This window comes from Bufo bufo, chromosome 8 (assembly GCF_905171765.1).
Source record: "Bufo bufo chromosome 8, aBufBuf1.1, whole genome shotgun sequence".
Taxonomy (NCBI): Eukaryota; Metazoa; Chordata; class Amphibia; order Anura; family Bufonidae; genus Bufo; species Bufo bufo.
In genome coordinates, this window is record NC_053396.1 from 74,116,045 (window position 1) to 74,140,709 (window position 24,665).

The window sequence follows — 24,665 nt, forward strand, 5'->3', positions numbered from 1 at the left end:
GCGGCAAAAAGGCCCAAGACTGAGCGTTATCCCTGAGCAGCGAGATGATGATCCCCACCCTCTGCTCCTCATCACCAGAGGAATGGAGAAGTAGGCGAAAATGGAGTTTGCAAGCCTCTCTAAAGCGAACAAAATTCTCACTACCCCCGGAGAACGTATCCGGAAGCGAGATCTTAGGCTCGGAACAAACTCCATGAACGCCAGCAGAACAGGTCACCTGAAACTGAGACACAGTTTTACGGAGATATGCTACCTCCAGCGAAAGACTTTGCATGCGGTCAATTAAGGCTGAAACCGGATCCATGCTTAAGACGGTTATGGCGGTTTATAATGTCATGGGTAGTGTTGCAGAAAGCTGGAACTTATAAATAAACATCCGACTGGCTTGATCCCAAACTAAGGAGCATATGGGTGAGCCCTATAAAACCCCTAGAGCTCTCCCTGACTGTCTTTATGGTAGACGATTGCATGCCCACATACCTAATACTGTGTGGCACCTGAAAACCCTATAAAAGTGAGTGGATATGACCACTGGCTCCCGGCACTTAATACGGACGGAGTCAGGGTCACCTAGAATCAAGCCAGCAAGAAACACAAATAAAGGAAAAAGACTTATCTGAGGAATCAGCAGTAGCAGCCTCCAGCAGTGAACAACTCATCCAGGAAGTAGTATAAACTGCAAAGTGAGGCAGTATGGGAGGGTATATAAAGGGAGACAATTAGTGTAAATAGGTGACAGCTGGGAGAAGGAAAGGAGATGAAAAAGTGAAACCAAAACAAAGAACGTCATGCAAGAGGTAGAGAAGAACGTCTAACAGACCTTCTCACAGAACTGGCGGTGACATTTAGGCCCCTGTCAGCAATGCAGAGCAGGGGTTCATTCAAGGCAAAAGGGGGTTCATGTCACCCAGCAATACAACAGAGGATTTTGTGAGATTTAGGCCCCTGTCACCCAGGCACAGCAAGGGTTCATTCACGGCAAAAGGGGGTTCTTGTCACCCAGCAATAGAACAGAGGATTTTGAGAGATTTAGGGCCCTGTCAGCAATGCAGAGCAGGGGTTCATTCACGGCAAAAGGAGGATCATGTCACCCAGCAATACAACAGAGCATTTTGAGAGATTTAGGCCCCTATCACCAAGGCAGAGCAGGGGTTCATTCACGGCAAAAGGGGGTTCATGTCACCCAGCAATACAACAGAGGATTTGGAGAGATTTAGGCCCCTGTCACCCAGGCACAGCAGGGTTCATTCACAGCAAAAGGGGGTTCTTGTCACCCAGCAATACAACAGAGCATTTTGAGAGATTTAGGCCCCTATCACCCAGGCACAGCAGGGTTTCATTCACGGCAAAAGGGGGTTCATGTCACCCAGCAATACAGCAGAGCATTTTGAGAGATTTAGGGCCCTGTCACCCAGGCACAGCAGGGGTTCATTCACGGCAAAAGGGGGTTCTTGTCACCCAGCAATACAACAGAGCATTTTGAGAGATTTAGGCCCCTGTCACCCAGGAACAGCAAGGGTTCATTCACGGCAAAAGGGGGTTCATGTCACCCAGCAATACAACAGAGGATTTTGAGAGATTTAGGCCCCTGTCACCCAGGCACAGCAGGAGTTTGTATACGCCAAAAATGGTAAAATGTCACCCGACAATTGAAAATAAGAATTTTTTCAATTTAGGGCACTAAAATTGGCACTTTTTTTAATTAAAGGGAACCTGTCACCTGAAAAACGCATATTAAACCGACCACAGTACCTTACAGTATCCCCCAGTGTGTTGCTAATCATTTTTCTTGCCTCTTTGTGTTTCTTCATACCTGGTAAAAACAATGCAGCACGCCAGACCTGCAGGGTACAGCGACAGTGAGGTCACGGTATAGGCAATCGAGGGTTACTCACTTTTCTGAGGAGAACCCTGGGCAGGCATGCAACAGTGAAAGGAGAGGCAGACACTAGTTCCTCTGGGGCACACTCCGTAGATAGGGACCAGGCCTGATGTTGGGTGAGGTGCCCTGGATGTTGTAGGTGTTTTGAGTGCCTTAGGTAAGGTCCCTTTAAGGATCGTGACGCCAGTGCCTGTAACGGTGGCACACCGATTTGTAGGAGGATTAATAGAGTACGCAGTTAGTAAACCAAACGTTGCTTTACTTCAGGAAACAGTACAACTTTATACATACAGTTGCAGTAGATGATAATGCAGTCCTTTACAATACTAAATGCACAGCAGGTTTACTTCACAGCAGGTTTTCAATCTTGCAAGATACTTGGAGGGCAAACAGTTAATGCTTTGCAGTGCAATGCTGCTCTATCCCCACAGCTATTCTAGCTGGCTGGATCCCAAGGCCTGGATGCCTAAGTGCTGGCTTAAATCCTTGGTATAAAAATCCTTCCTCCAGTATTGGCACTTGCTTAAGGTTACAATACCTTCTTTTCCTAGCTGTCTTCACTGCTGGATTTGAAAGGTGGCTACAGGTTTCTCCCAGGAGGTGCTGTCCTACTACTGGGGTATCTCATCTGTGTTGGCTGGATGACTGGTCTCCAGGCAGGCTGTACTCTTCCTAGCCTCCTAGTGCAACTAGAAACCAGGACTATCTAGCTGCATGTCAGGAGGAGGCTCTCAGCATATCTCGGGCTGGTGCCTTCTCACTTCTGTCTCCACAGACTCCTGACTATGACCTAACACCTCCCTGCCTGGGCCTGAACATTTATACTAGGGGCTCCCTATCTCCCTCTAGTGTCTAGGATGCCTAACTATACCCTATTAGGCCTGCTATGCATAACAGGGGAAACATTGCATGTAAAAACACATTGAAAATACATTAAAGTACATAGTTAAATATAATATTACTGTCCCTTGTGAGCAGGAGTAACACGTCACCCAATTGACCCTTGTGAAGTGCCCACGCCTACCTAGTGGGACACTACAACAAGACTGAAGCCGGCGCTACAGCAGCACTTTACTGCGCATGCGGGCTCAGAGTACGGTCCCGGAACTGAGATGCAGCGTGTCAATCAAGGCGGCGGGAGGCGGGGAGAGCAGGATTGGAGACGACTAGGCCGCTGCCCCCTTGACTTCAAGCTTGACTCGGAGACAGCGCCAACCGACATTAAAACATCGTTTTTAACAAGTATGAAGAAACACAAAGAGGCAAGAAAAACATGATTAGCAACACACTGGTGGATACTGTAAGGTACTGTGGTCGGTTTAATATGCGTTTTTCAGGTGACAGGTTCCCTTTAAAATGGCTCTAAAATAGTCCTTGAAAAGGCTAGAGGGATGTAAAAGGCAGTAAAATGTGCTTAAGAGCATGGCAACTGCTCTGCAAACAAATGTGGATAGGGAAATAACTTAAAATGAAATAAAATAACTAAAAATTACAAATTATTAACCTGCAACTCAGAGAAGGAGGTGGATATGGAGTCGGAGGTTGAGGAGGCGGTGAATGTGGTGTTGTAGGTGGATGCAGCAATGGAGGAGGAGGAGGTAGCCGACAATGTTTTTTTTAAATTTTTTTTATTGGGGTAGGGTGGCCACCCAGTAGTCAGCACACGTTAAAATGTGGGCAACTCTGCAGTAGTTGCGTAGGCACTGCAGCATGTAGTTGCTCATGTGTGCCAGGCTGCCCAGAGGTAAGGACAAGCTGTCCTCTGTGGGAGGCGTATCGTCTGCATCCTCAGTATCCCCCCAGCCACGCACCAGTGATGGGCCCGAGCTGCGTTGGATGCCACCCCGCTGTGAACATGCTTTATCCCCATCCTTCTCCTCTTCCTCCTCCTTATCCTCCTCCTCCTTATCCTCCTCGTCCTACAGTAGTGGGCCCTGGCTGGCCAAATTTGTACCTGGCCTCTGCTGTTGCAAAAATCCTCTTTCTGAGCCACTTCTAAAAGACTGGCCTGAAAGTGTTAGAGATGACCCCTCTTCCTCCTCCTCGTCCTGGGCCACATCCTCTTCCATCATCGCCCTAAGTGTTTTCTCAAGGAGACATAGAAGTGGTATTGTAACGCTGATAACGGCGTCATCGCCACTGGCCATGTTGGTGGAGTACTCAAAACAGCGCAACAGGGCACACAGGTCTCGCATGGAGGCCCAGTCATTGGTGGTGAAGTGGTGCTGTTCCGCAGTGCGACCCACCCGTGCGTGCTGCAGCTGAAACTCCACTATGGCCTGCTGCTGCTCGCACAGTCTCTCCAGCATGTGCAAGGTGGAATTCCACTAGGTGGGCACGTCGCATATGAGGCGGTGAGCGGGAAGGCCGAAGTTACGCTGTAGCGCAGACAGCCGAGCGGCGGCAGGATGAGAACGCCGGAAGCGCGCACAGACGGCCCGCACTTTATGCAGCAGCTCTGACATGTCAGGGTAGTTGTGAATGAATTTCTGCACCACCAAATTCAGCACATGCGCCAGGCAAGGGATGTGTGTCAAAGCGGCTAGTCCCAGAGCTGCAACGAGATTTCGCCCATTATCGCACACCACCAGTCCGGGCTTGAGGCTCACTGGCAGCAACCACTCGTCGGTTTGTTGTTCTATACCCCGCCACAACTCCTGCGCGGTGTGGGGCCTGTCCCCCAAACACATCAGTTTCAGAACGGCCTGCTGACGTTTACCCCTGGCTGTGCTGAAGATGGTGGTGAAGGTCTGTCGCCAAACAGCTCTCCACCTGGGGCCCAGCCGCCACTACATTTAGCCAGTGTGCAGTTAGGGAGATATAGCGTCTCTAGACGTGCTTACTGGTCCACGTATCTGTGGTTAGGTGGACCTTGCCACAGATGGCATTGCGCAGTGCACACCTGATTTTATCCGATACTTGGTTGTGCAGGGAGGGCACGGCTCTCCTGAAGAAGTAGTAGCGGCTGGGAACGACGTACTGTGGGACAGCAAGCGACATGAGCTGTTTGAAGCTGTCCGTCTCCACCAGCCTGAATGACAGCATTTCAAAGGCCAGCAGTTTTGAAATGCTGGCATTCAGGGCCAGGGATCGAGGGTGGTTAGGTGGGAATTTACGCTTTCTCTCAAAGGTTTGTTAGATGGAGAGCTGAACGCTTCCGTGTGACATGGTGGAGATGCTTGGTGACGGAGGTGGTGTTGTTGGTGGCACATCCTCTGTTTGCTGGGCGGCAGGTACCAACGTTCCTCCAGAGGCGGAGGAAGAGGCCGAGGCAGCAGCAGAAGAGGGAGCAGGAGGGGCCTGAGTCCTTTCTTGGTTTTGAAGGTGCTTACTCCACTGCAGCCAGTGTCTCGCATGTAGATGCCTGGTCATGCAGGTTGTGATAAGGTTCAGAACGTTAATGCCTCGCTTCAGGCTCTGATGGCACAGCGTGCAAACCACTCGGGTCTTGTCATCAGCACATTGTGTGAAGAAGTGCCATGCCAGGGAACTCCTTGAAGCTGCCTTTGGTGTGCTCGGTCCCTGTTGACGGTGGCCAGTAGCAGGCAAACTGTTTTGGCAACGGCTGCTCTGCTTTTGCTACACTGTTGACTCGGCCTCACCACTGCCTCTTCCTCCGAACTGTGAAAGTCAGTGGCACGACCTTCATTCCATGTGGGGTCTAGGACCTCATCGTCCCCTGCATCGTCTTCCACCCAGTCTTCCTCCCTGACCTCCTTTTCGGTCTGCACACTGCAGAAAGACGCAGCAGTTGGCACCTGTGTTTCGTCATCATCAGAGACGTGCTGAGGTGGTATTCCCATGTCCTCATCAGGAAACATAAGTGGTTGTGCGTCAGTGCATTCTATGTCTTCCACACCTGGGGAAGGGCTAGGTGGATGCCCTTGGGAAAACCCTGCCAGCAGAGTCTTCAAACAGCATAAGAGACTGCTGCATGACTTGAGGCTCAGACAGGTTCCCCGATATGCACGGGGGTAATGTGACAGAATGATGGGCATGGGTTTCAGGGGCCACCTGTGCGCTTTCTGCAAAAGACTGGGTGGGAGATAATGTGAACATGCTGGATCCACTGTCGGACACCCAATTGACTAGCGCCTGTACTTGCTCAGGCCTTACCATCCTTAGAACGGCATTAGGCCCGACCAAATATCGCTGTAGATTCTGGCGGCTACTGGGACCTGAGGTAGTAGGTTAAGTAGGACGTGTAGCTGTGGCAGAACGGCCACGTCCTCTCCCTGCACCAGAGGCTCCACCAACACCACCACCACGACCGCGTCCCTTATTAGATGTTTGCCTCATAGTTAGCGTTCACAAAGCAAAGAAAAAAGTGGTTAAGTATGTTAAAAATAATTAACCGCCAATATAAACCCTGATGTAGGGTATTGCACTCTATTATTATTATTTTAACTCTATATGACAGCGGACAGTCACTGATGCTTGTCTAATCCTAGATGTGCAGTATATCAAAGGCTTTTATCACCCCAGTATGCCAAAGCCGTATTTCTGGCCTAAATGTGAAAGTCACTTATGCACGTCTATTCCTAGATGTGCAGTATATCAGAGGCTTTTTTCACCCCAGTATGCCAAAGCCGTATTTATTGCCTAAATGTGACAGTCACTTATGCTTGTCTAATCCGAGATGTGCAGTATATTAGAGGGTTTTATCACCCTAACCAAAAAGCTGTATTTCTATCCTAAATGTGACAGTCACTTAAGCACGTGTAATCCCAGATGTGCAGTATATTAGAGGGTTTTTTCACCCTAACCAAAAAGCTGTATTTCTGTCCTAAATGTGACAGTCACTTATGATTGTCTAATCCCAGATGTGCAGTATATTAGAGGGTTTTTTCACCCTAACCAAAAAGCAGTATTTCTGTCCTAAATGTGACAGTCACTTATGCATGTGTAATCCCAGATGTGCAGTATATCAGAGGCTTTTGTCACCCCAGTATGCCAAAGCCGTATTTATGGCCTAAATGTGATAGTCACTTATGCTTGTCTAATCCCAGATGTGCAGTATATTAGAGGGTTTTTTAACCCTAACCAAAAAGCTGTATTTCTGTCCTAAATGTGACAGTCACTTATGCTTGTCTAATCCCAAATGTGCAGTATATTAGAGGGTTTTCTCACCCCAGTATGCAAAAGCTGTATTTCTGGACTTGCAGATAGCCTATGCTGGTGCACCATCGTTGCATAAAATGGCTTCCAATCATGTATTGATATTGACTAACTGAAGAAAAAAAGTTCATTTTTAGCAGTAGTTGGCTCAGGGCAGGCCTAAAAAAAATGTGCACTGCACCCACAAAACACTTTTTCTGTAAATCGCTGAGTACATAAACCAGTTCTTGAGAAGATTTCTCCCTGATCTCTCCCTCACAACAGCTGCAGCCTCTCTCTACACTAATCCGAGCAGAGTGACGGGCGGCGCTACGTGACTCCAGCTTAACCCCTTAAGGACACATGACGTACCGGTACGGCATGTTTCCCGAGTCCTTAAGGACACATGACGTACCGGTACGTCATGTGTTGTTCCGATCACCGCCGTCCGGCGGGATGTGATTGTAACAAGGTGCCTGCTCAAATCATTGAGCAGGCACCTAGGCTAAATGCGCTGTGCTTTCTGCAGTTTTTGATCCCCGCGGTCGATCAGAAACTTTAATATGCCGAAAATATAGATTTTTCACCTCCCCTGCACCCCTGAATAATTTTATGCCGGCGGGTGGTGCAGGGGGGGGGTTGCAGGCGGTGCGGGAGGCGGGCGGTGCGGCTGGAGAGATTGTGATCCCCCGCCCGCCTCCTCTTGAATATTAATTGGCGTCCAGTGGGTATACCAGAGTGTCAAATTGCTGACACTCTGGTATAAACGGCTGACATCTGTGCTGTGATGTCAGCCGTTTAACCCTTTCCATACCGTGGTCAGTAGGGACCGCTGTATGAAAAAGGTTAACAGTCAGGGAGCTCCCTCTCCCATCGGGGGGCTGCTGTGCCTTTGCAGCCCCCAGACAGGATGGGGTCACAGAGGGAGCACCCATCCTTCCCCTTCCCCGTCTGCTCAGTTGTGGCCATAACTGAGCAGACGAGGAAGGTTCCCATGGCAACAGGACGTCTTCTCAGGCATCCTGCTGTCCATGGTGTTGAACAGATCTGTGCTAAAGGGACAGATCTGTTCAGACAAAGTGTAAGTAAAATACAGACATCAGACTCACTGGATCTTCAAGAACCAAGTGGGTCTGGGTCACAAAAAAATGTAAAAAAAAGTGAACAAAGTAAAAAAAACACATTTATCACTGAATAAAAATTAAAAAAATAAAATACACTACACATATTAGGTATCGCTGCGTCCATAACGACCTGATCTATAAAACTGTCATGTTACTTTCCACGCATGGTGAACGCCATAAAAATCAAAAAATTTAAACTATGAGGAAATTGAAATTTTGCCCACCTTACTTCCCAAAAAAGGTAATAAATCTGATCAAAAAAGTCGCATGTACGTCAAAATAGTACCAATCAAACCGTCATCTCATCCCGCAAAAATCATACCCTACCCAAGATAATCGCCCAAAAACTGAAAAAACTATGGCTCTTAGACTATGGAAACACTAAAACATGATTTTTTTTGTTTCAAAAATGAAATCATTGTGTAAAACTTACATTAATAAAAAAAAAGTATACATATTAGGTATCGCCCCATCTGTATCGACCGCCTCTATAAAAATATCACATGACCTAACCCCTCAGATGACCACCGTAAAAAAATAAAAATAAAAACGGTGTAAAAAAAGCCATTTTTTGTCATCTTACGTCACAAAAAGTGTAATAGCAAGCGATCAAAAAGTCATATGCACCCCAAAATAGCGCCAATCAAACCATCATCTCATCCCACAAAAAAATGAGACCCTACCTACGATAATCGCCCAAAAAATGAAAAAAAAAATATGGCTCTCAGACTATGGAGACACTAAAACATGTTTTTTTTTTTTTTTAAATCATTGTGTAAAACTTACATAAACAAAAAAAGGTATACATATTAGGTATCACTGCGTCCGTGACAACCTGCTCTATAAAAATACCACAAGATCTAACCTGTCAGATGAATGTTGTAAATAACAAAATAAAAACGGTGCCAAAAAAGCTATTTCTTGTTACCTTGCCTCACAAAAAGGGTAATATAGAGCAACCAAAAATCATATCTAAACTAGTACCAACAATACTGCCACCCTATCCTGTAGTTTCTAAAATGGGGTCACTTTTTTGGAGTTTCTACTCTAGGGGTGCACCAGTCCAGCAAAATCTGCCTTCCAAAAACCGTATGGCATTCCTTTCCTTCCGCGCCCTGCCGTGTGCCCGTACAGCAGTTTACGACCACATATGGGGTGTTTCTGTAAACTACAGAATCAGAGCCATAAATATTGAGTTTGGTTTGGCTGTTAACCCTTGCTTTGTAACTGGAAAAAAAATATTAAAATGGAAGATCTGCCAAAAAAGTGAAATTTTGAAATTGTATCTCTATTTTCCATTAAATCTTGTGCAACACCTAAAGGGTTAACAAAGTTTGTAAAATCTGTTTTGAATACCTTGAGGGGTGTAGTTTCTTATATGGGGTCACTTTTATGGAGTTTCTACTCTAGGGGTGCATCAGAGGGACTTCAAATGGGACATGGTGTAAATAAACCAGTCCAGCAAAATCTGCCTTCCAAAAACCATACGGAGCACCTTTCCCTCTATGCCCTACTGTGTGCCAGTACAGTTTACGGCCACATATGGGGTGTTTTTGCAAACTACAGAATCGAGGCAATAAATATAGCATTTTGTTTGGCTGTTAACCCTTGCTTTGTTACTGGAAAAAATTTATTAAAATGGAAAATTTGCCAAAAATTCTGAAATTTTATCACCATTTGCCATTAACTCTTGTGGAACACATAAAGGGTTAACGACGTTTGTAAAATCAGTTTTGAATACCTTGAGGGGTGTAGTTTCTAGTTAATTTTTGGGTGGTTTCTATTATGCAAGCCTCACAAAGTGACTTCAGACCTGAACTGGTCCCTAAAAAGTGGGTTTTTGAAAATTTCAGAAAATTTTCAAGATTTGCTTCTAAACTTCTAAGCCTTGTAACATCCCCCAAAAATAAAATATCATTCCCAAATTGATCCAAACATGAAGTAGACATATGGGGAATGTAAAGTAATAACTATTTTTGTAGGTATTACTATGTATTATAGAAGTAGAGAAATTGAAACTTGGAAATTTGCAATTTTTAATTTTTTTTTGGTAAATTTGGTATTTTTTTTATATATAAAAATGAATTTTTTTTACTTCATTTTACCAGTGTCATGAAGTACAATATGTGACGAAAAAACTATCTCAGAATGGCCTGGATAAGTCAAAGTGTTTTAAAGTTATCACCACTTAAAGTGACACTGGTCAGATTTGCAAAAAATGGCCTGGTCCTTAAGGTGAAATAAGGCTGTGTCCTGAAGGGGTTAAATAGAGGCTGGTCACATGCTGAAGTTGGCCAATCACAGCCATGCCAATAGTAGGCATGGCTGTGATGGCCTTTTTGGGAAAGTAGTATGACGCTTGTTGATTGGCTTTCAAAAAGAGGCATAAAAATCACCGAACCCGAACTTTTACGTAAATGTTCGGGTCCGGGTGCCGAAAACCCTAAAGTTCTGTACGAACCCAAACTTTACAGTTCGGGTTCGCTCAACTCTATTCCTGTCCCTATTTGTATGGAGTGGGTTATGTTCAGGGTGTTTGTATGTCTAGTTTGGTGTCATGTTTGCTAGACATTCCTCTGTCTCATGTTTATTGCAGCTATGAGTGTCCTGGGTTCCTGTGTGGTTTGTGGTGTGTGCTCTGTCCTTTAATGTTGGTGTGGACAGCAGCACTTGTGCACGGATTCGAGTCAGTGTGTCTGTGGCAGGTAAGTGTGTTATTGGTTTCGCTTACCTGCCATCTCCTTTAGCTGTATGTGTTCCCCTCTCCTTGCAGCCTGGCCTCAGATAGAGACTCCTGTTCCTCCATGACTGGGATGAACAGGTCGTCTCTTCCCTGCTCCTTGAGGGATTACCAGGGTGACTTAGGGTCTCTAAGAATCCTAAATATGAGTCGTCCTACCATCGGGGTCCGCTCATACGGTGAGGAGTAGGGAGAGGATTAGGGACGCTGTAGGAGGTGACCTGCTCCCTTATTACTCCTTTTGGCCAGGCTGATCCCCTTTTACCCTTTGACACCGCACGGTGGGGGGTTTCCCCACTCCCCACCGTGACACTATGGGAGCCCACAAACAGCATAATGTCATCTGCATATAGAGCGATTTTTTCTTCTTGAGATCCATACCTAAAACCCTCAATTTCTTTATCTTGCCTGATCAAATCCGCCAAGGGTTCCATAGCTATAGCAAATAGCAGGGGGTAGAGGGGGCAACCCTGTCTAACCCCCCTGCCGATGGGTAAGTTGTCAGAGTATTCTCCATTCAAAATCAACCTTGACGATATTTCAGTATATAGTAGCTTGACCCAAGAGAAGAAAATATCGCCAAATCCCATTTTCTTCAAGGTTGCCATTAAAAAGGGCAATTTTATAGTATCAAAAGCATTTGAAGCGTCTATAGTTAGAATCATTCTGTCGCCATTATCTGTGGGCTCCACTTGGATATTCACAAAATCCCTCATAATTAGAGTTGAGCGAAAACCTGGATGTTCGGGTTCGAGAAGTTCGGCCGAACTTCCCGGAAATGTTCGGGTTCGGGATCCGAACTCGACCCGAACTTCGCCCCGAACCCCATTGAAGTCAATGGGGACCCGAACTTTTCGGCACTAAAAAGGCTGTAAAATAGCCCAGCAAAGGGCTAGAGGGCTGCAAAAGGCAGCAAAATGTAGGTAAATCCCCTGCAAACAAATGTGGATAGGGAAATGAATTTAAATAAAAATAAAATAAATTAAAATTTACCAATATCAATTGGAGAGAGGTCTCATGGCAGAGAATCAGGCTTCATGTCATAGCAGAGAATCAGGCTTCACGTCACCCAAAACTGGAACAGGCCATTGTCAGATATTTAGGCCCCAGCACCCAGACAGAGGAGAGAGGTCCCATAGCAGAGAATCAGGCTTCATGTCACCCACCACTGGAACAGGCCATTGTCAGATATTTTTAGGCCCCGGCACTAGGGATGAGCGAACCCGAACTGTATAGTTCGGGTTCGTACCGAATTTTGGGGTGTCCGTGACACAGACCCGACCCCGAACATTTTCGTAAAAGTCCGTGTTCGGTGTTCGGCGCTTTCTTGGCGCTTTTTGAAAGGCTGCAAAGCAGCCAATCAACAAGCGTCATACTACTTGCCCCAAGAGGCCATCACAGCCTTGCCTACTATTGGCATGGCTGTGATTGGCCAGTGCAGCATGTGACCCAGCCTCTATATAAGCTTGGGTCACGTTGCGCTGCACGTCACTTTTTTTCTGGGGTGATCGGCGGCCATTTTGTGACTTGTGGTGCGCCAGCACAAGCTATCACCAAGTGTATTTAACCATCAATAGTGTGGTTATTTTGTGCTATATCCTACATCAGCTGCAGGCTGAGCCTGTGTCACCGAAGTGCATTTAACCATCAACAGTCTGGTTATTTTTTGGCCATATACTACATCAGCTGCAGGCTGAGCCTGTGTCACCGAAGTGCATTTAACCATCAACAGTCTGATTATTTTTTGGCCATATACTACATCTGGTGCAGGCTGAGCCTGTGTCACCCAAGTGCATTTAACCATCAACAGTCTGGTTATTTTTTGGCCATATACTACATCAGGGGCAAGTTGAGCCTGTCACCCAGCGCCTAAAAAATAGACCTGACATTTCTATTCAACCAAATCTGTACTGTTTTAGCTGGTCAAGTTATTTGGAGTGACCGTAAAAGCACACTTTTTTTTCTGGGTTGAAAAACTATTCCCAAATTTGCCATTCTCCAAATAACTAGTTTCTGGTATTTGAGGCCTACTTGAAATCTATCCCAAAAAGGATATCTTACATTGAAGGTATTGATAGTGTCATTCAGAAAAACCTAAGACACATGCTACCGTGCAGATAGAAGTCTGATTCTGAGATTAAACCTTAACCTGTCACACAGTGCAAAAAAAAACAGGTCTCACATTTCTATTCAAGCAAATCTGTACTGTTTTAGCTGCTCAAGTTATTTGTAGTGACCGTAAAAGCACACTTTTTTTTCTGGGTTGAAAAACTATTCCCAAATTTGCCATTCTCAAAATAACTAGTTTCTGGTATTTGAGGCCTACTTGAAATCTATCCCAAAAAGGATATCTTACATTGAAGGTATTGATAGTGTCATTCAGAAAAACCTAAGACACACGCTACCGTGCAGATAGAAGTCTGATTCTGAGATTAAACCTTAACCTGTCACACAGTGCAAAAAAAAAACAGGTCTCACATTTCTATTCAAGCAAATCTGTACTGTTTTAGCTGGTCAAGTTATTTGTAGTGACCGTAAAAGCACACTTTTTTTTCTGGATTGAAAAACTATTCCCAAATTTGCCATTCTCCAAATAACTAGTTTCTGGTATTTGAGGCCTACTTGAAATCTATCCCAAAAAGGATATCTTACATTGAAGGTATTGATAGTGTCATTCAGAAAAACCTAAGACACACGCTACCGTGCAGATAGAAGTCTGATTCTGAGATTAAACCTTAACCTGTCACACAGTGCAAAAAAAACAGGTCTCACATTTCTATTCAAGCAAATCTGTACTGTTTTAGCTGGTCAAGTTATTTGTAGCGACCGTAAAAGCACACTTTTTTTTCTGGGTTGAAAAACTATTCCCAAATTTGCCATTCTCAAAATAACTAGTTTCTGGTATTAGAGGCCTACTTGAAATCTATCCCAAAAAGGATATCTTACATTGAAGGTATTGATAGTGTCATTCAGAAAAACCTAAGACACACGCTACCGTGCAGATAGAAGTCTGATTCTGAGATTAAACCTTAACCTGTCACACAGTGCAAAAAAAAACAGGTCTCACATTTCTATTCAAGCAAATCTGTACTGTTTTAGCTGCTCAAGTTATTTGTAGTGACCGTAAAAGCACACTTTTTTTTCTGGGTTGAAAAACTATTCCCAAATTTGCCATTCTCCAAATAACTAGTTTCTGGTATTTCAGGCCTACTTGAAATCTATCCCAAAAAGGATATCTTACATTGAAGGTATTGATAGTGTCATTCAGAAAAACCTAAGACACACGCTACCGTGTATATAGAAGTCTGATTCTGAGATTAAACCTTAACCTGTCACACAGTGCAAAAAAAACAGGTCTCACATTTCTATTCAAGCAAATCTGTACTGTTTTAGCTGCTCAAGTTATTTGTAGTGACCGTAAAAACACACTTTTTTTTCTGGGTTGAAAAACTATTCCCAAATTTGCCATTCTCAAAATTGTGGTGAACGGGAACAATGAGGAAAACATCTAATAAGGGACGCGGACGTGGACATGGTCGTGGTGGTTTTAGTGGACCCTCTGGTGCTGGGAGAGGACGTGGCCGTTCTGCCACAGCCACACGTCCTAGTGTACCAACTACCTCAGGTCCCAGTAGCAGCCAGAATTTACAGGGATATTTGGTGGGGCCCAATGCCGTTCTAAGGATGGTAAGGCCTGAGCAGGTACAGGCATTAGTCAATTGGGTGGCCGACAGTGCATCCAGCACGTTCACATTATCTCCCACCCAGTCTTCTGCAGAAAGCGCACAGATGGCGCATGAAAACCAAGCCCATCAGTCTGTCACATCACCCCCATGCATATCAGGGAAACTGTCTGAGCCTCAAGTTATGCAGCAGTCTCTTAAGCTGTTTGAAGACTCTGCTGCCAGGGTTTCCCAAGGGCATCCAACTAGCTCTTCACCAGGGGTGGAAGAGATAGAATGCACTAACGCACAACCACTTATGTTTCCTGATGATGAGGACATGGGAATACCACCTCAGCAAGTCTCTGATGATGACGAAACACAGGTGCCAACTGCTGCGTCTTTCTGCAGTGTGCAGACTGAACAGGAGGTCAGGGGTCAAGACTGGGTGGAAGACGATGCAGGGGATGATGAGGTCCTAGACCCCACATGGAATGAAGGTCGTGCCACTGACTTTCACAGTTCGGAGGAAGAGGCAGTGGTGAGACCGAGCCAACAGCGTAGCAAAAGAGGGAGCAGTAGGCAAAATCAGAACACCCGCCGCCAAGAGACTCCGCCTGCTACTGACCGCCGCCATCTGGGACCGAGCACCCCAAAGGCAGCTTCAAGGAGTTCCCTGGCATGGCACTTCTTCAAACAATGTGCTGACGACAAGACCCGAGTGGTTTGCACGCTGTGCCATCAGAGCCTGAAGCGAGGCATTAACGTTCTGAACCTTAGCACAACCTGCATGACCAGGCACCTGCATGCAAAGCATGAACTGCAGTGGAGTAAACACCTTAAAAACAAGGAAGTCACTCAGGCACCCCCTGCTGCCTCTTCTGCTGCTGCCGCCTCGGCCTCTTCTGCTGCTGCCGCCGCCTCGGCCTCTTCTGCTGCTGCTGCCGCCGCCTCGGCCTCTTCCTCTGCCTCTGGAGGAACGTTGGCACCTGCCGCCCAGCAAACATGGGATGTACCACCAACACCACCACCTGCGTCACCAAGCATCTCAACCATGTCACACGGCAGCGTTCAGCTCTCCATCTCACAAACATTTGAGAGAAAGCGTAAATTCCCACCTAGCCACCCTCGATCCCTGGCCCTGAATGCCAGCATTTCTAAACTACTGGCCTATGAAATGCTGTAATTTAGGCTGGTGGACACACACAGCTTCAAACAGCTCATGTCACTTGCTGTCCCACAGTATGTTGTTCCCAGCCGCCACTACTTCTCCAAGAGAGCCGTGCCTTCCCTGCACAAACAAGTGTCCGATAAAATCAAGTGTGCACTGTGCAACGCCATCTGTGGCAAGGTCCACCTAACCACAGATACGTGGACCAGTAAGCACGGCCAGGGACGATATATCTCCCTAACTGCACACTGGGTAAATGTAGTGGCGGCTGGGCCCCAGGCGGAGAGCTGTTTGGCGCACGTCCTTCCGCCGCCAAGGATCGCAGGGCAACATTCTTTGCCTCCTGTCTCCTCCTCCACCTACTCAGCTTCCTCCTCCTCTTCTTCCACCTGCTCATCCAGTCAGCCACACACCTTCACCACCAACTTCAGCACAGCACGGGGTAAACGTCAGCAGGCCATTCTGAAACTCATATGTTTGGGGGACAGGCCCCACACCGCACAGGAGTTGTGGCGGGGTATAGAACAACAGACCGACGAGTGGTTGCTGCCGGTGAGCCTCAAGCCCGGCCTGGTGGTGTGCGATAATGGGCAAATCTCATTGCAGCTCTGGGACTAGCCGGTTTGACGCACATCCCTAGCCTGGCACATGTGCTGAATTTGGTGGTGCAGAAGTTCATTCGCAACTACCCCGACATGTCAGAGCTGCTGCATAAAGTGCGGGCCGTCTGTTGGCGCTTCCGGCGTTCACACCCTGCCGCTGCTCGCCTGTCTGCGCTACAGCATAACTTCCGCCTTCCCGCTCACCGCCTCATATGCGACGTACCCCCCAGGTGGAACTCCACCTTGCATATGCTGGACAGACTGTGCGAGCAGCAGCAGGCCATAGTGGAGTTTCAGCTGCAGCACGCACGGGTCAGTCGCACTGTGGATCAGACACACTTTACCACCAATGACTGGGCCTCCATGCGAGACCTGTGTGCCCTGTTGCGCTGTTTCGAGTACTCCACCAACATGGCCAGCGGCCAGCGTTACAATACCACTTCTATGTCTCCTTGAGAAAAAACTTAGGGCGATGATGGAAGAGGAGGTGGCCCAGGAGGAAGAGGAGGAAGAGGGGTCATTTTTAGCACTTTCAGGCCAGTCTATTCGAAGTGACTCAGAGGGAGGTTTTTTGCAACACCAGAGGCCAGGTACAAATGTGGCCAGACAGGGCCCACTACTGGAGGACGAGGAGGACGAGGATGAGGAGGAGGTGGAGGAGGATGAGGATGAAGCATGTTCACAGCGGGGTGGCACCCAAAGCAGCTCGGGCCCATCACTGGTGCGTGGCTGGGGGGAAACACAGGACGATGACGATACGCCTCCCACAGAGGACAGCTTGTCCTTAACTCTGGGCAGCCTGGCACACATGAGCGACTACATGCTGCAGTGCCTGCGCAACGACAGCAGAGTTGCCCACATTTTAACGTGTGCAGACTACTGGGTTGCCACCCTGCTGGATCCCCGGTACAAAGACAATGTGCCCACCTTACTTCCTATACTGGAGCGTAATAGGAAGATGCGCGAGTACAAGCGCACGTTGGTAGATGCGCTACTGAGAGCATTCCCAAATGTCACAGGGGAACCAGTGGAAGCCCAAGGCGAAGGCAGAGGAGGAGCAAGAGATCGCCAACGCAGATGTGTCACGCCCAGCTCCTCTGAGGGCAGGGTTAGCATGGCAGAGATGTGGAAAAGTTTTGTCACCACGCCACAGCTAACTGCACCACCACCTGATAAGGAACGTGTTAGCAGGAGGCAACATTTCACTAATATGGTGAAACAGTACCTGTGCACACCCCTCCACGTACTGACTGATGGTTCGGCCCCATTCAACTTCTGGGTCTCCAAATTGTCCACGTGGCCAGAGCTAGCCTTTTATGCCTTGGAGGTGCTGGCCTGCCCGGCGGCCAGCGTTTTGTCTGAACGTGTATTCAGCACGGCAGGGGGCGTCATTACAGACAAACGCAGCCGCCTGTCTACAGCCAATGTGGACAAGCTGACTTTCATAAAAATGAACCAGGCATGGATCCCACAGGACCTGTCCATCCCTTTTGCAGATTAGATATTAACTACCTCCCCTTAACAATATATTATTCTACTCCAGGGCACTTCCTCATTCAATACTATTTTTAATTTCATTTTACCATTATATTGCGGGGCAACCCAAAGTTGAATGAACCTCTCCTCTGTCTGGGTGCCGGGGCCTATATGTGTGACAGTGGCCTGTTCCAGTGGTGGGTGACGTGAAGCCTAATTCTCTGCTATGACATGAAGACTGATTCTGCGCTGACATAAGGCCAGATTCTCTGTTACGGGACCTCTCTCCTCTGCCTGGGTGCCTGGGCCTAAATGTGCGACAGTGGCCTGTTCCAGTGGTGGGTGACGTGATGCCTGATTCTCTGCTATGACATGAAGACAGATTCTGTGCTGACATAAGGCCAGATTCTCTGTTACAGGACCTCTCTCCTCTGTCTGGGTGCCGGGGCCTAAATGTGTGACAGTGGCCTGTTCCAGTGGTGGGTGACGTGAAGCCTGATTCTCTGCTATGACATGAAGACTGATTCTGCGCTGACATAAGGCCAGATTCTCTGTTACGGGACCTCTCTCCTCTGCCTGGGTGCCTGGGCCTAAATGTGTGACAGTGGCCTGTTCCAATGGTGGGTGACGTGAAGCCTGATTCTCTGCTATGACATAAAGACAGATTCTGTGCTGACATAAGGCCAGATTCTCTGTTACAGGACCTCTCTCCTCTGTCTGGGTGCCGGGGCCTAAATGTGTGACAGTGGCCTGTTCCAGTGGTGGGTGACGTGAAGCCTGATTCTCTGCTATGACATGAAGACAGATTCTGCGCTGACATAAGGCCAGATTCTCTGTTACGGGACCTCTCTCCTCTGCCTGGGTGCCTGGGCCTAAATGTGTGACAGTGGCCTGTTCCAGTGGTGGGTGACGTGATGCCTGATTCTCTGCTATGACATGAAGACAGATTCTGTGCTGACATCAGGCCAGATTCTCTGTTACAGGACCTCTCTCCTCTGTCTGGGTGCCGGGGCCTAAATGTGTGACAGTGGCCTGTTCCAGTGGTGGGTGACATGAAGCCTGATTCTCTGCTATGACATGAAGACTGATTCTGCGCTGACATAAGGCCAGATTCTCTGTTACGGGACCTCTCTCCTCTGCCTGGGTGCCTGGGCCTAAATGTGTGACAGTGGCCTGTTCCAGTGGTGGGTGACGTGATGCCTGATTCTCTGCTATGACATGAAGACAGATTCTGTGCTGACATAAGGCCAGATTCTCTGTTACAGGACCTCTCTCCTCTGTCTGGGTGCCGGGGCCTAAATGTGTGACAGTGGCCTGTTCCAGTGGTGGGTGACGTGAAGCCTGATTCTCTGCTATGACATGAAGACTGATTCTGCGCTGACATAAGGCCAGATTCTCTGTTACGGGACCTCTCTCCTCTGCCTGGGTGCCTGGGCCTAAATGTGTGACAGTGGCCTGTTCCAGTGGTGGGTGACGTGAAGCCTGTTTCTCTGCTATGACATGAAGACTGATTCTGCGCTGACATAAGGCCAGATTCTCTGTTACGGGACCTCTCTCCTCTGCCTGGGTGCCTGGGCCTAAATGTGTGACAGTGGCCTGTTCCAGTGGTGGGTGACGTGATGCCTGATTCTCTGCTATGACATGAAGACAGATTCTGTGCTGACATCAGGCCAGATTCTCTGTTACAGGACCTCTCTCCTCTGTCTGGGTGCCGGGGCCTAAATGTGTGACAGTGGCCTGTTCCAGTGGTGGGTGACGTGAAGCCTGATTCTCTGCTATGACATGAAGACTGATTCTGCGCTGACATAAGGCCAGATTCTCTGTTACGGGATTTCTCTCCTCTGCCTGGGTGCCTGGGCCTAAATGTGTGACAGTGGCCTGTTCCAGTGGTGGGTGACGTGAAGCCTGATTCTCTGCTATGACATGAAGACTGATTCTGCGCTGACATAAGGCTAGATTCACTGTAACGGGACCTCTCTCCTCTGCCTGGGTGCCTGGGCCTAAATGTGTGACAGTGGCCTGTTCCAGTGGTGGGTGACGTGATGCCTGATTCTCTGCTATGACATGAAGACAGATTCTGTGCTGACATAAGGCCAGATTCTCTGTTACAGGACCTCTCTCCTCTGTCTGGGTGCCGTGGCCTAAATGTGTGACAGTGGCCTGTTCCAGTGGTGGGTGACGTGAAGCCTGATTCTCTACTATGACATGAAGACTGATTCTGCGCTGACATAAGGCCAGATTCTCTGTTACGGGACCTCTCTCCTCTGCCTGGGTGCCTGGGCCTAAATGTGTGACAGTGGCCTGTTCCAGTGGTGGGTGACGTGATGCCTGATTCTCTGCTATGACATGAAGACAGATTCTGTGCTGACATAAGGCCAGATTCTCTGTTACAGGACCTCTCTCCTCTGTCTGGGTGCCGGGGCCTAAATGTGTGACAGTGGCCTGTTCCAGTGGTGGGTGACGTGAAGCCTGATTCTCTGCTATGACATGAAGACTGATTCTGCGCTGACATAAGGCCAGATTCTCTGTTACGGGACCTCTCTCCTCTGCCTGGGTGCCTGGGCCTAAATGTGTGACAGTGGCCTGTTCCAGTGGTGGGTGACGTGAAGCCTGATTCTCTGCTATGACATGAAGACTGATTCTGCGCTGACATAAGGCCAGATTCTCTGTTACGGGACCTCTCTCCTCTGCCTGGGTGCCTGGGCCTAAATGTGCGACAGTGGCCTGTTCCAGTGGTGGGTGACGTGAAGCCTGATTCTCTGCTATGACATGAAGACTGATTCTGCGCTGACATAAGGCCAGATTCTCTGTTACGGGACCTCTCTTCTCTGCCTGGGTGCCTGGACCTAAATGTGTGACAGTGGCCTGTTCCAGTGGTGGGTGACGTGATGCCTGATTCTCTGCTATGACATGAAGACAGATTCTGTGCTGACATAAGGCCAGATTCTCTGTTACAGGACCTCTCTCCTCTGTCTGGGTGCCGGGGCCTAAATGTGTGACAGTGGCCTGTTCCAGTGGTGGGTGACGTGAAGCCTGATTCTCTGCTATGACATGAAGACTGATTCTGCGCTGACATAAGGCCAGATTCTCTGTTACGTGACCTCTCTCCTCTGCCTGGGTGCCTGGGCCTAAATGTGTGACAGTGGCCTGTTCCAGTGGTGGGTGACGTGATGCCTGATTCTCTGCTATGACATGAAGACAGATTCTGTGCTGACATAAGGCCAGATTCTCTGTTACGGGACCTCTCTCCTCTGCCTGGGTGCCTGGGCCTAAATGTGTGACAGTGGCCTGTTCCAGTGGTGGGTGACGTGATGCCTGATTCTCTGCTATGACATGAAGACAGATTCTGTGCTGACATAAGGCCAGATTCTCTGTTACGGGACCTCTCTCCTCTGCCTGGGTGCCTGGGCCTAAATGTGTGACAGTGGCCTGTTCCAGTGGTGGGTGACGTGAAGCCTGATTCTCTGCTATGACATGAAGACTGATTCTGTGCTGACATGAAGACTGATTCTCTGCTATGGCATGAAGAGACTGATTCTGTGCTGACATGAAGCCAGATTCTTTGCTATGGCATGAAGAGACTGATTCTCTGCTGACGTGAAGCCAGATTCTCTGCTATGGGACCTCTGTCCTATATATATTGGGTCATTTTTATTTTTTTATTTTTTATTTTAATTAATTTCCCTATCCACATTTGTTTGCAGGGGATTTACCTACATGTTGCTGCCTTTTGCAGCCCTCTAGCTCTTTCCTGGGCTGTTTTACAGCCTTTTTAGTGCCCAAAAGTTCGGGTCCCTATTGACTACAATGGGGTTCGGGACGAAGTTCGGGTCGGGTTCGGATCCCAAACCCGAACATTTCCGGGAAGTTCGGCCGAACTTCTCGAACCCGAACATCCAGGTGTTCGCTCAACTCTACCCGGCACCCAGACAGAGGAGAGAGGTCCCATAGCAGAGAATCAGGCTTCATGTCATAGCAGAGAATCAGGCTTTAAGTCATAGCAGAGAATCAGGATTCATGTTATAGCAGAGAATCAGGCTTCACGTCACCCACCACTGGAACAGGCCATTGTCAGATATTTAAGCCCCGGCACCCAGACAGAGGAGAGAGGTCCCATAGCAGAGAATCAGGCTTCATGGTATAGCAGAGAATCAGGCTTCACGTCACCCACCACTGGAACAGGCCATTGTCAGATTTTTAGGCCCCGGCACCCAGACAGACGAGAGAGGTCCCATAGCAGAGAATCAGGCTTCATGTCATAGCAGAGAATCAGGCTTCCTGTCACCCAACACTGGAACAGGCCACTGTCAGATACTTTTAGGCCCTTGCACCCAGACAGAGGAGAGGTTCATTCAACTTTGGGTTGCCCCGCAATATAATGGTAAAATGAAAATAAAAAAAGGATTGAATGAGGAAGTGCCCTGGAGTACAATAATATATGGTTAAGGGGAGGTAGTTATAAATGTCTAATCTGCACAAGGGATGGACAGGTCCTGTGGGATCCATGCTTGGTTCATTTTTATGAACGTCAGCTTGTCCACATTGGCTGTAGACAGGCGGCTGCGTTTGTCTGTAATGACGCCCCCTGCCGTGCTTCAGCTTGTCCACATTGGCTGTAGACAGGCGGCTGCGTTTGTCTGTAATGACGCCCCCTGCCGTGCTGAATACACGTTCAGACAAAACGCTGGCCGCCGGGCAGGCCAGTACCTCCAAGGCATAAAAGGCTAGCTCTGGCCACGTGGACAATTTGGAGACCCAGAAGTTGAATGGAGCCGAACCATCAGTCAGTACGTGGAGGGGTGTGCACAGGTACTGTTCCACCATGTTAGTGAAATGTTGCCTCCTGCTAACACGTTCCGTATCAGGTGGTGGTGCAGTTAGCTGTGGCGTGGTGACAAAACTTTTCCACATCTCTGCCATGCTAACCCTGCCCTCAGAGGAGCTGGCCGTGACACAGCTGCGTTGGCGACCTCTTGCTCCTCCTCTGCCTTCGCCTTGGGCTTCCACTTGTTCCCCTGTGACATTTGGGAATGCTCTCAGTAGCGCATCTACCAACGTGCGCTTTTACTCGCGCATCTTCCTATCACGCTCCAGTGAGGGAAGCAAGGTGGGCACATTGTCTTTGTACCGGGGATCCAGCAGGGTGGCAACCCAGTAGTCCGCACACGTTAAAATGTGGGCAACTCTGCTGTCGTTGCGCAGGAACTGCAGCATGTAATCGCTCATGTGTGCCAGGCTGCCCAGAGGTAAGGACAAGCTGTCCTCTGTGGGAGGCGTATCGTCATTGTCCTGCGTTTCCCCCCAGCCACGCACCAGTGATGGGCCCGAGCTGCGTTGGGTGCCACCCCGCTGTGAACATGCTTCATCCTCATCCTCCTCCACCTCCTCCTCATCCTCGTCCTCCTCGTCCTCCATTGGGGGCCCTGGCTGGCCACATTTGTACTTGGCCTCTGCTGTTGCAAAAAACCTCCCTCTGAGTCACTTCGAAGAGACTGGCCTGAAAGTGCTAAAAATGACCCCTCTTCCTCCTCCTCCTCCTCCTGGGCCACCTCTTCTTCCATCATCGCCCTAATTGTTTTCTCAAGGAGACATAGAAGTGGTATTGTAACGCTGATAACGGCGTCATCGCCACTGGCCATGTTGGTGGAGTACTCGAAACAGCGCAACAGGGGACACAGGTCTCGCATGGAGGCCCAGTCATTGGTGGTGAAGTGGTGCTGTTCCGCAGTGCGACTGACCCGTGCGTGCTGCAGCTGAAACTCCACTATGGCCTGCTGCTGCTCGCACAGTCTGTCCAGCATGTGCAAGGTGGAGTTCCACCTGGTAGGCACCTCGCATATGAGGCGGTGAGCGGGAAGGCCGAAGTTACCCTGTAGCGCAGACAGGCGAGCAGCGGCAGGATGAGAACGCCGGAAGCGCGCACAAATGGCCCGCACTTTATGCAGCAGCTCTGACATGTCGGGGTAGTTGTGAATGAACTTCTGCAACACCAAATTCAGCACCTGCGCCAGGCAAGGGATGTGCGTCAAACCGGCTAGTCCCAGAGCTGCAACGAGATTTCGCCCATTATCGCACACCACCAGGCTGGGCTTGAGGCTCACCGGCAGCAACCACTCGTCGGTCTGTTGTTCTATACCCCGCCACAACTCCTTTGCGGTGTGGGGCCTGACCCCCAAACATATCAGTTTCAGAATGGCCTGCTGACGTTTACCCTGGGCTGTGCTGAAGTTGGTGGTGAAGGTGTGTGGCTGACTGGATGAGCAGGTGGAAGAAGAGGAGGAGGAAGCCGAGTAGGAGGAGGAGGCAACAGGAGGCAAAGAATGTTGCCCTGCAATCCTTGGCGGCGGAAGGACGTGCGCCAAACAGCTCTTCGTCTGGGGCCCAGCCGCCACTACATTTACCCAGTGTGCAGTTAGGGAGATATAGCGTCCCTGGCCGTGCTTACTGGTCCACGTATCTGTGGTTAGGTGGACCTTGCCACAGATGGCGTTGCGCAGTGCACACTTGATTTTATCGGATACTTGGTTGTGCAGGGAAGGCACGGCTCTCTTGGAGAAGTAGTGGCGGCTGGGAACAACATACTGTGGGACAGCAAGTGACATGAGCTGTTTGAAGCTGTCTGTGTCCACCAGCCTGAATGACAGCATTTCATAGGCCAGTAGTTTAGAAATGCTGGCATTCAGGGCCAGGGATCGAGGGTGGCTAGGTGGGAATTTACGCTTTCTCTCAAATGTTTGTGAGATGGAGAGCTGAACGCTGCCATGTGACATGGTTGAGATGCTTGGTGACGGAGGTGGTGGTGTTGGTGGTACATCCTCTGTTTGCTTGGCGGCAGGTGCCAATGTTCCTCCAGAGGCGGAGGAAGAGGCCGAGGCGGCGGCAGCAGCAGAAGAGGTAGCAGGGGGAGCCTG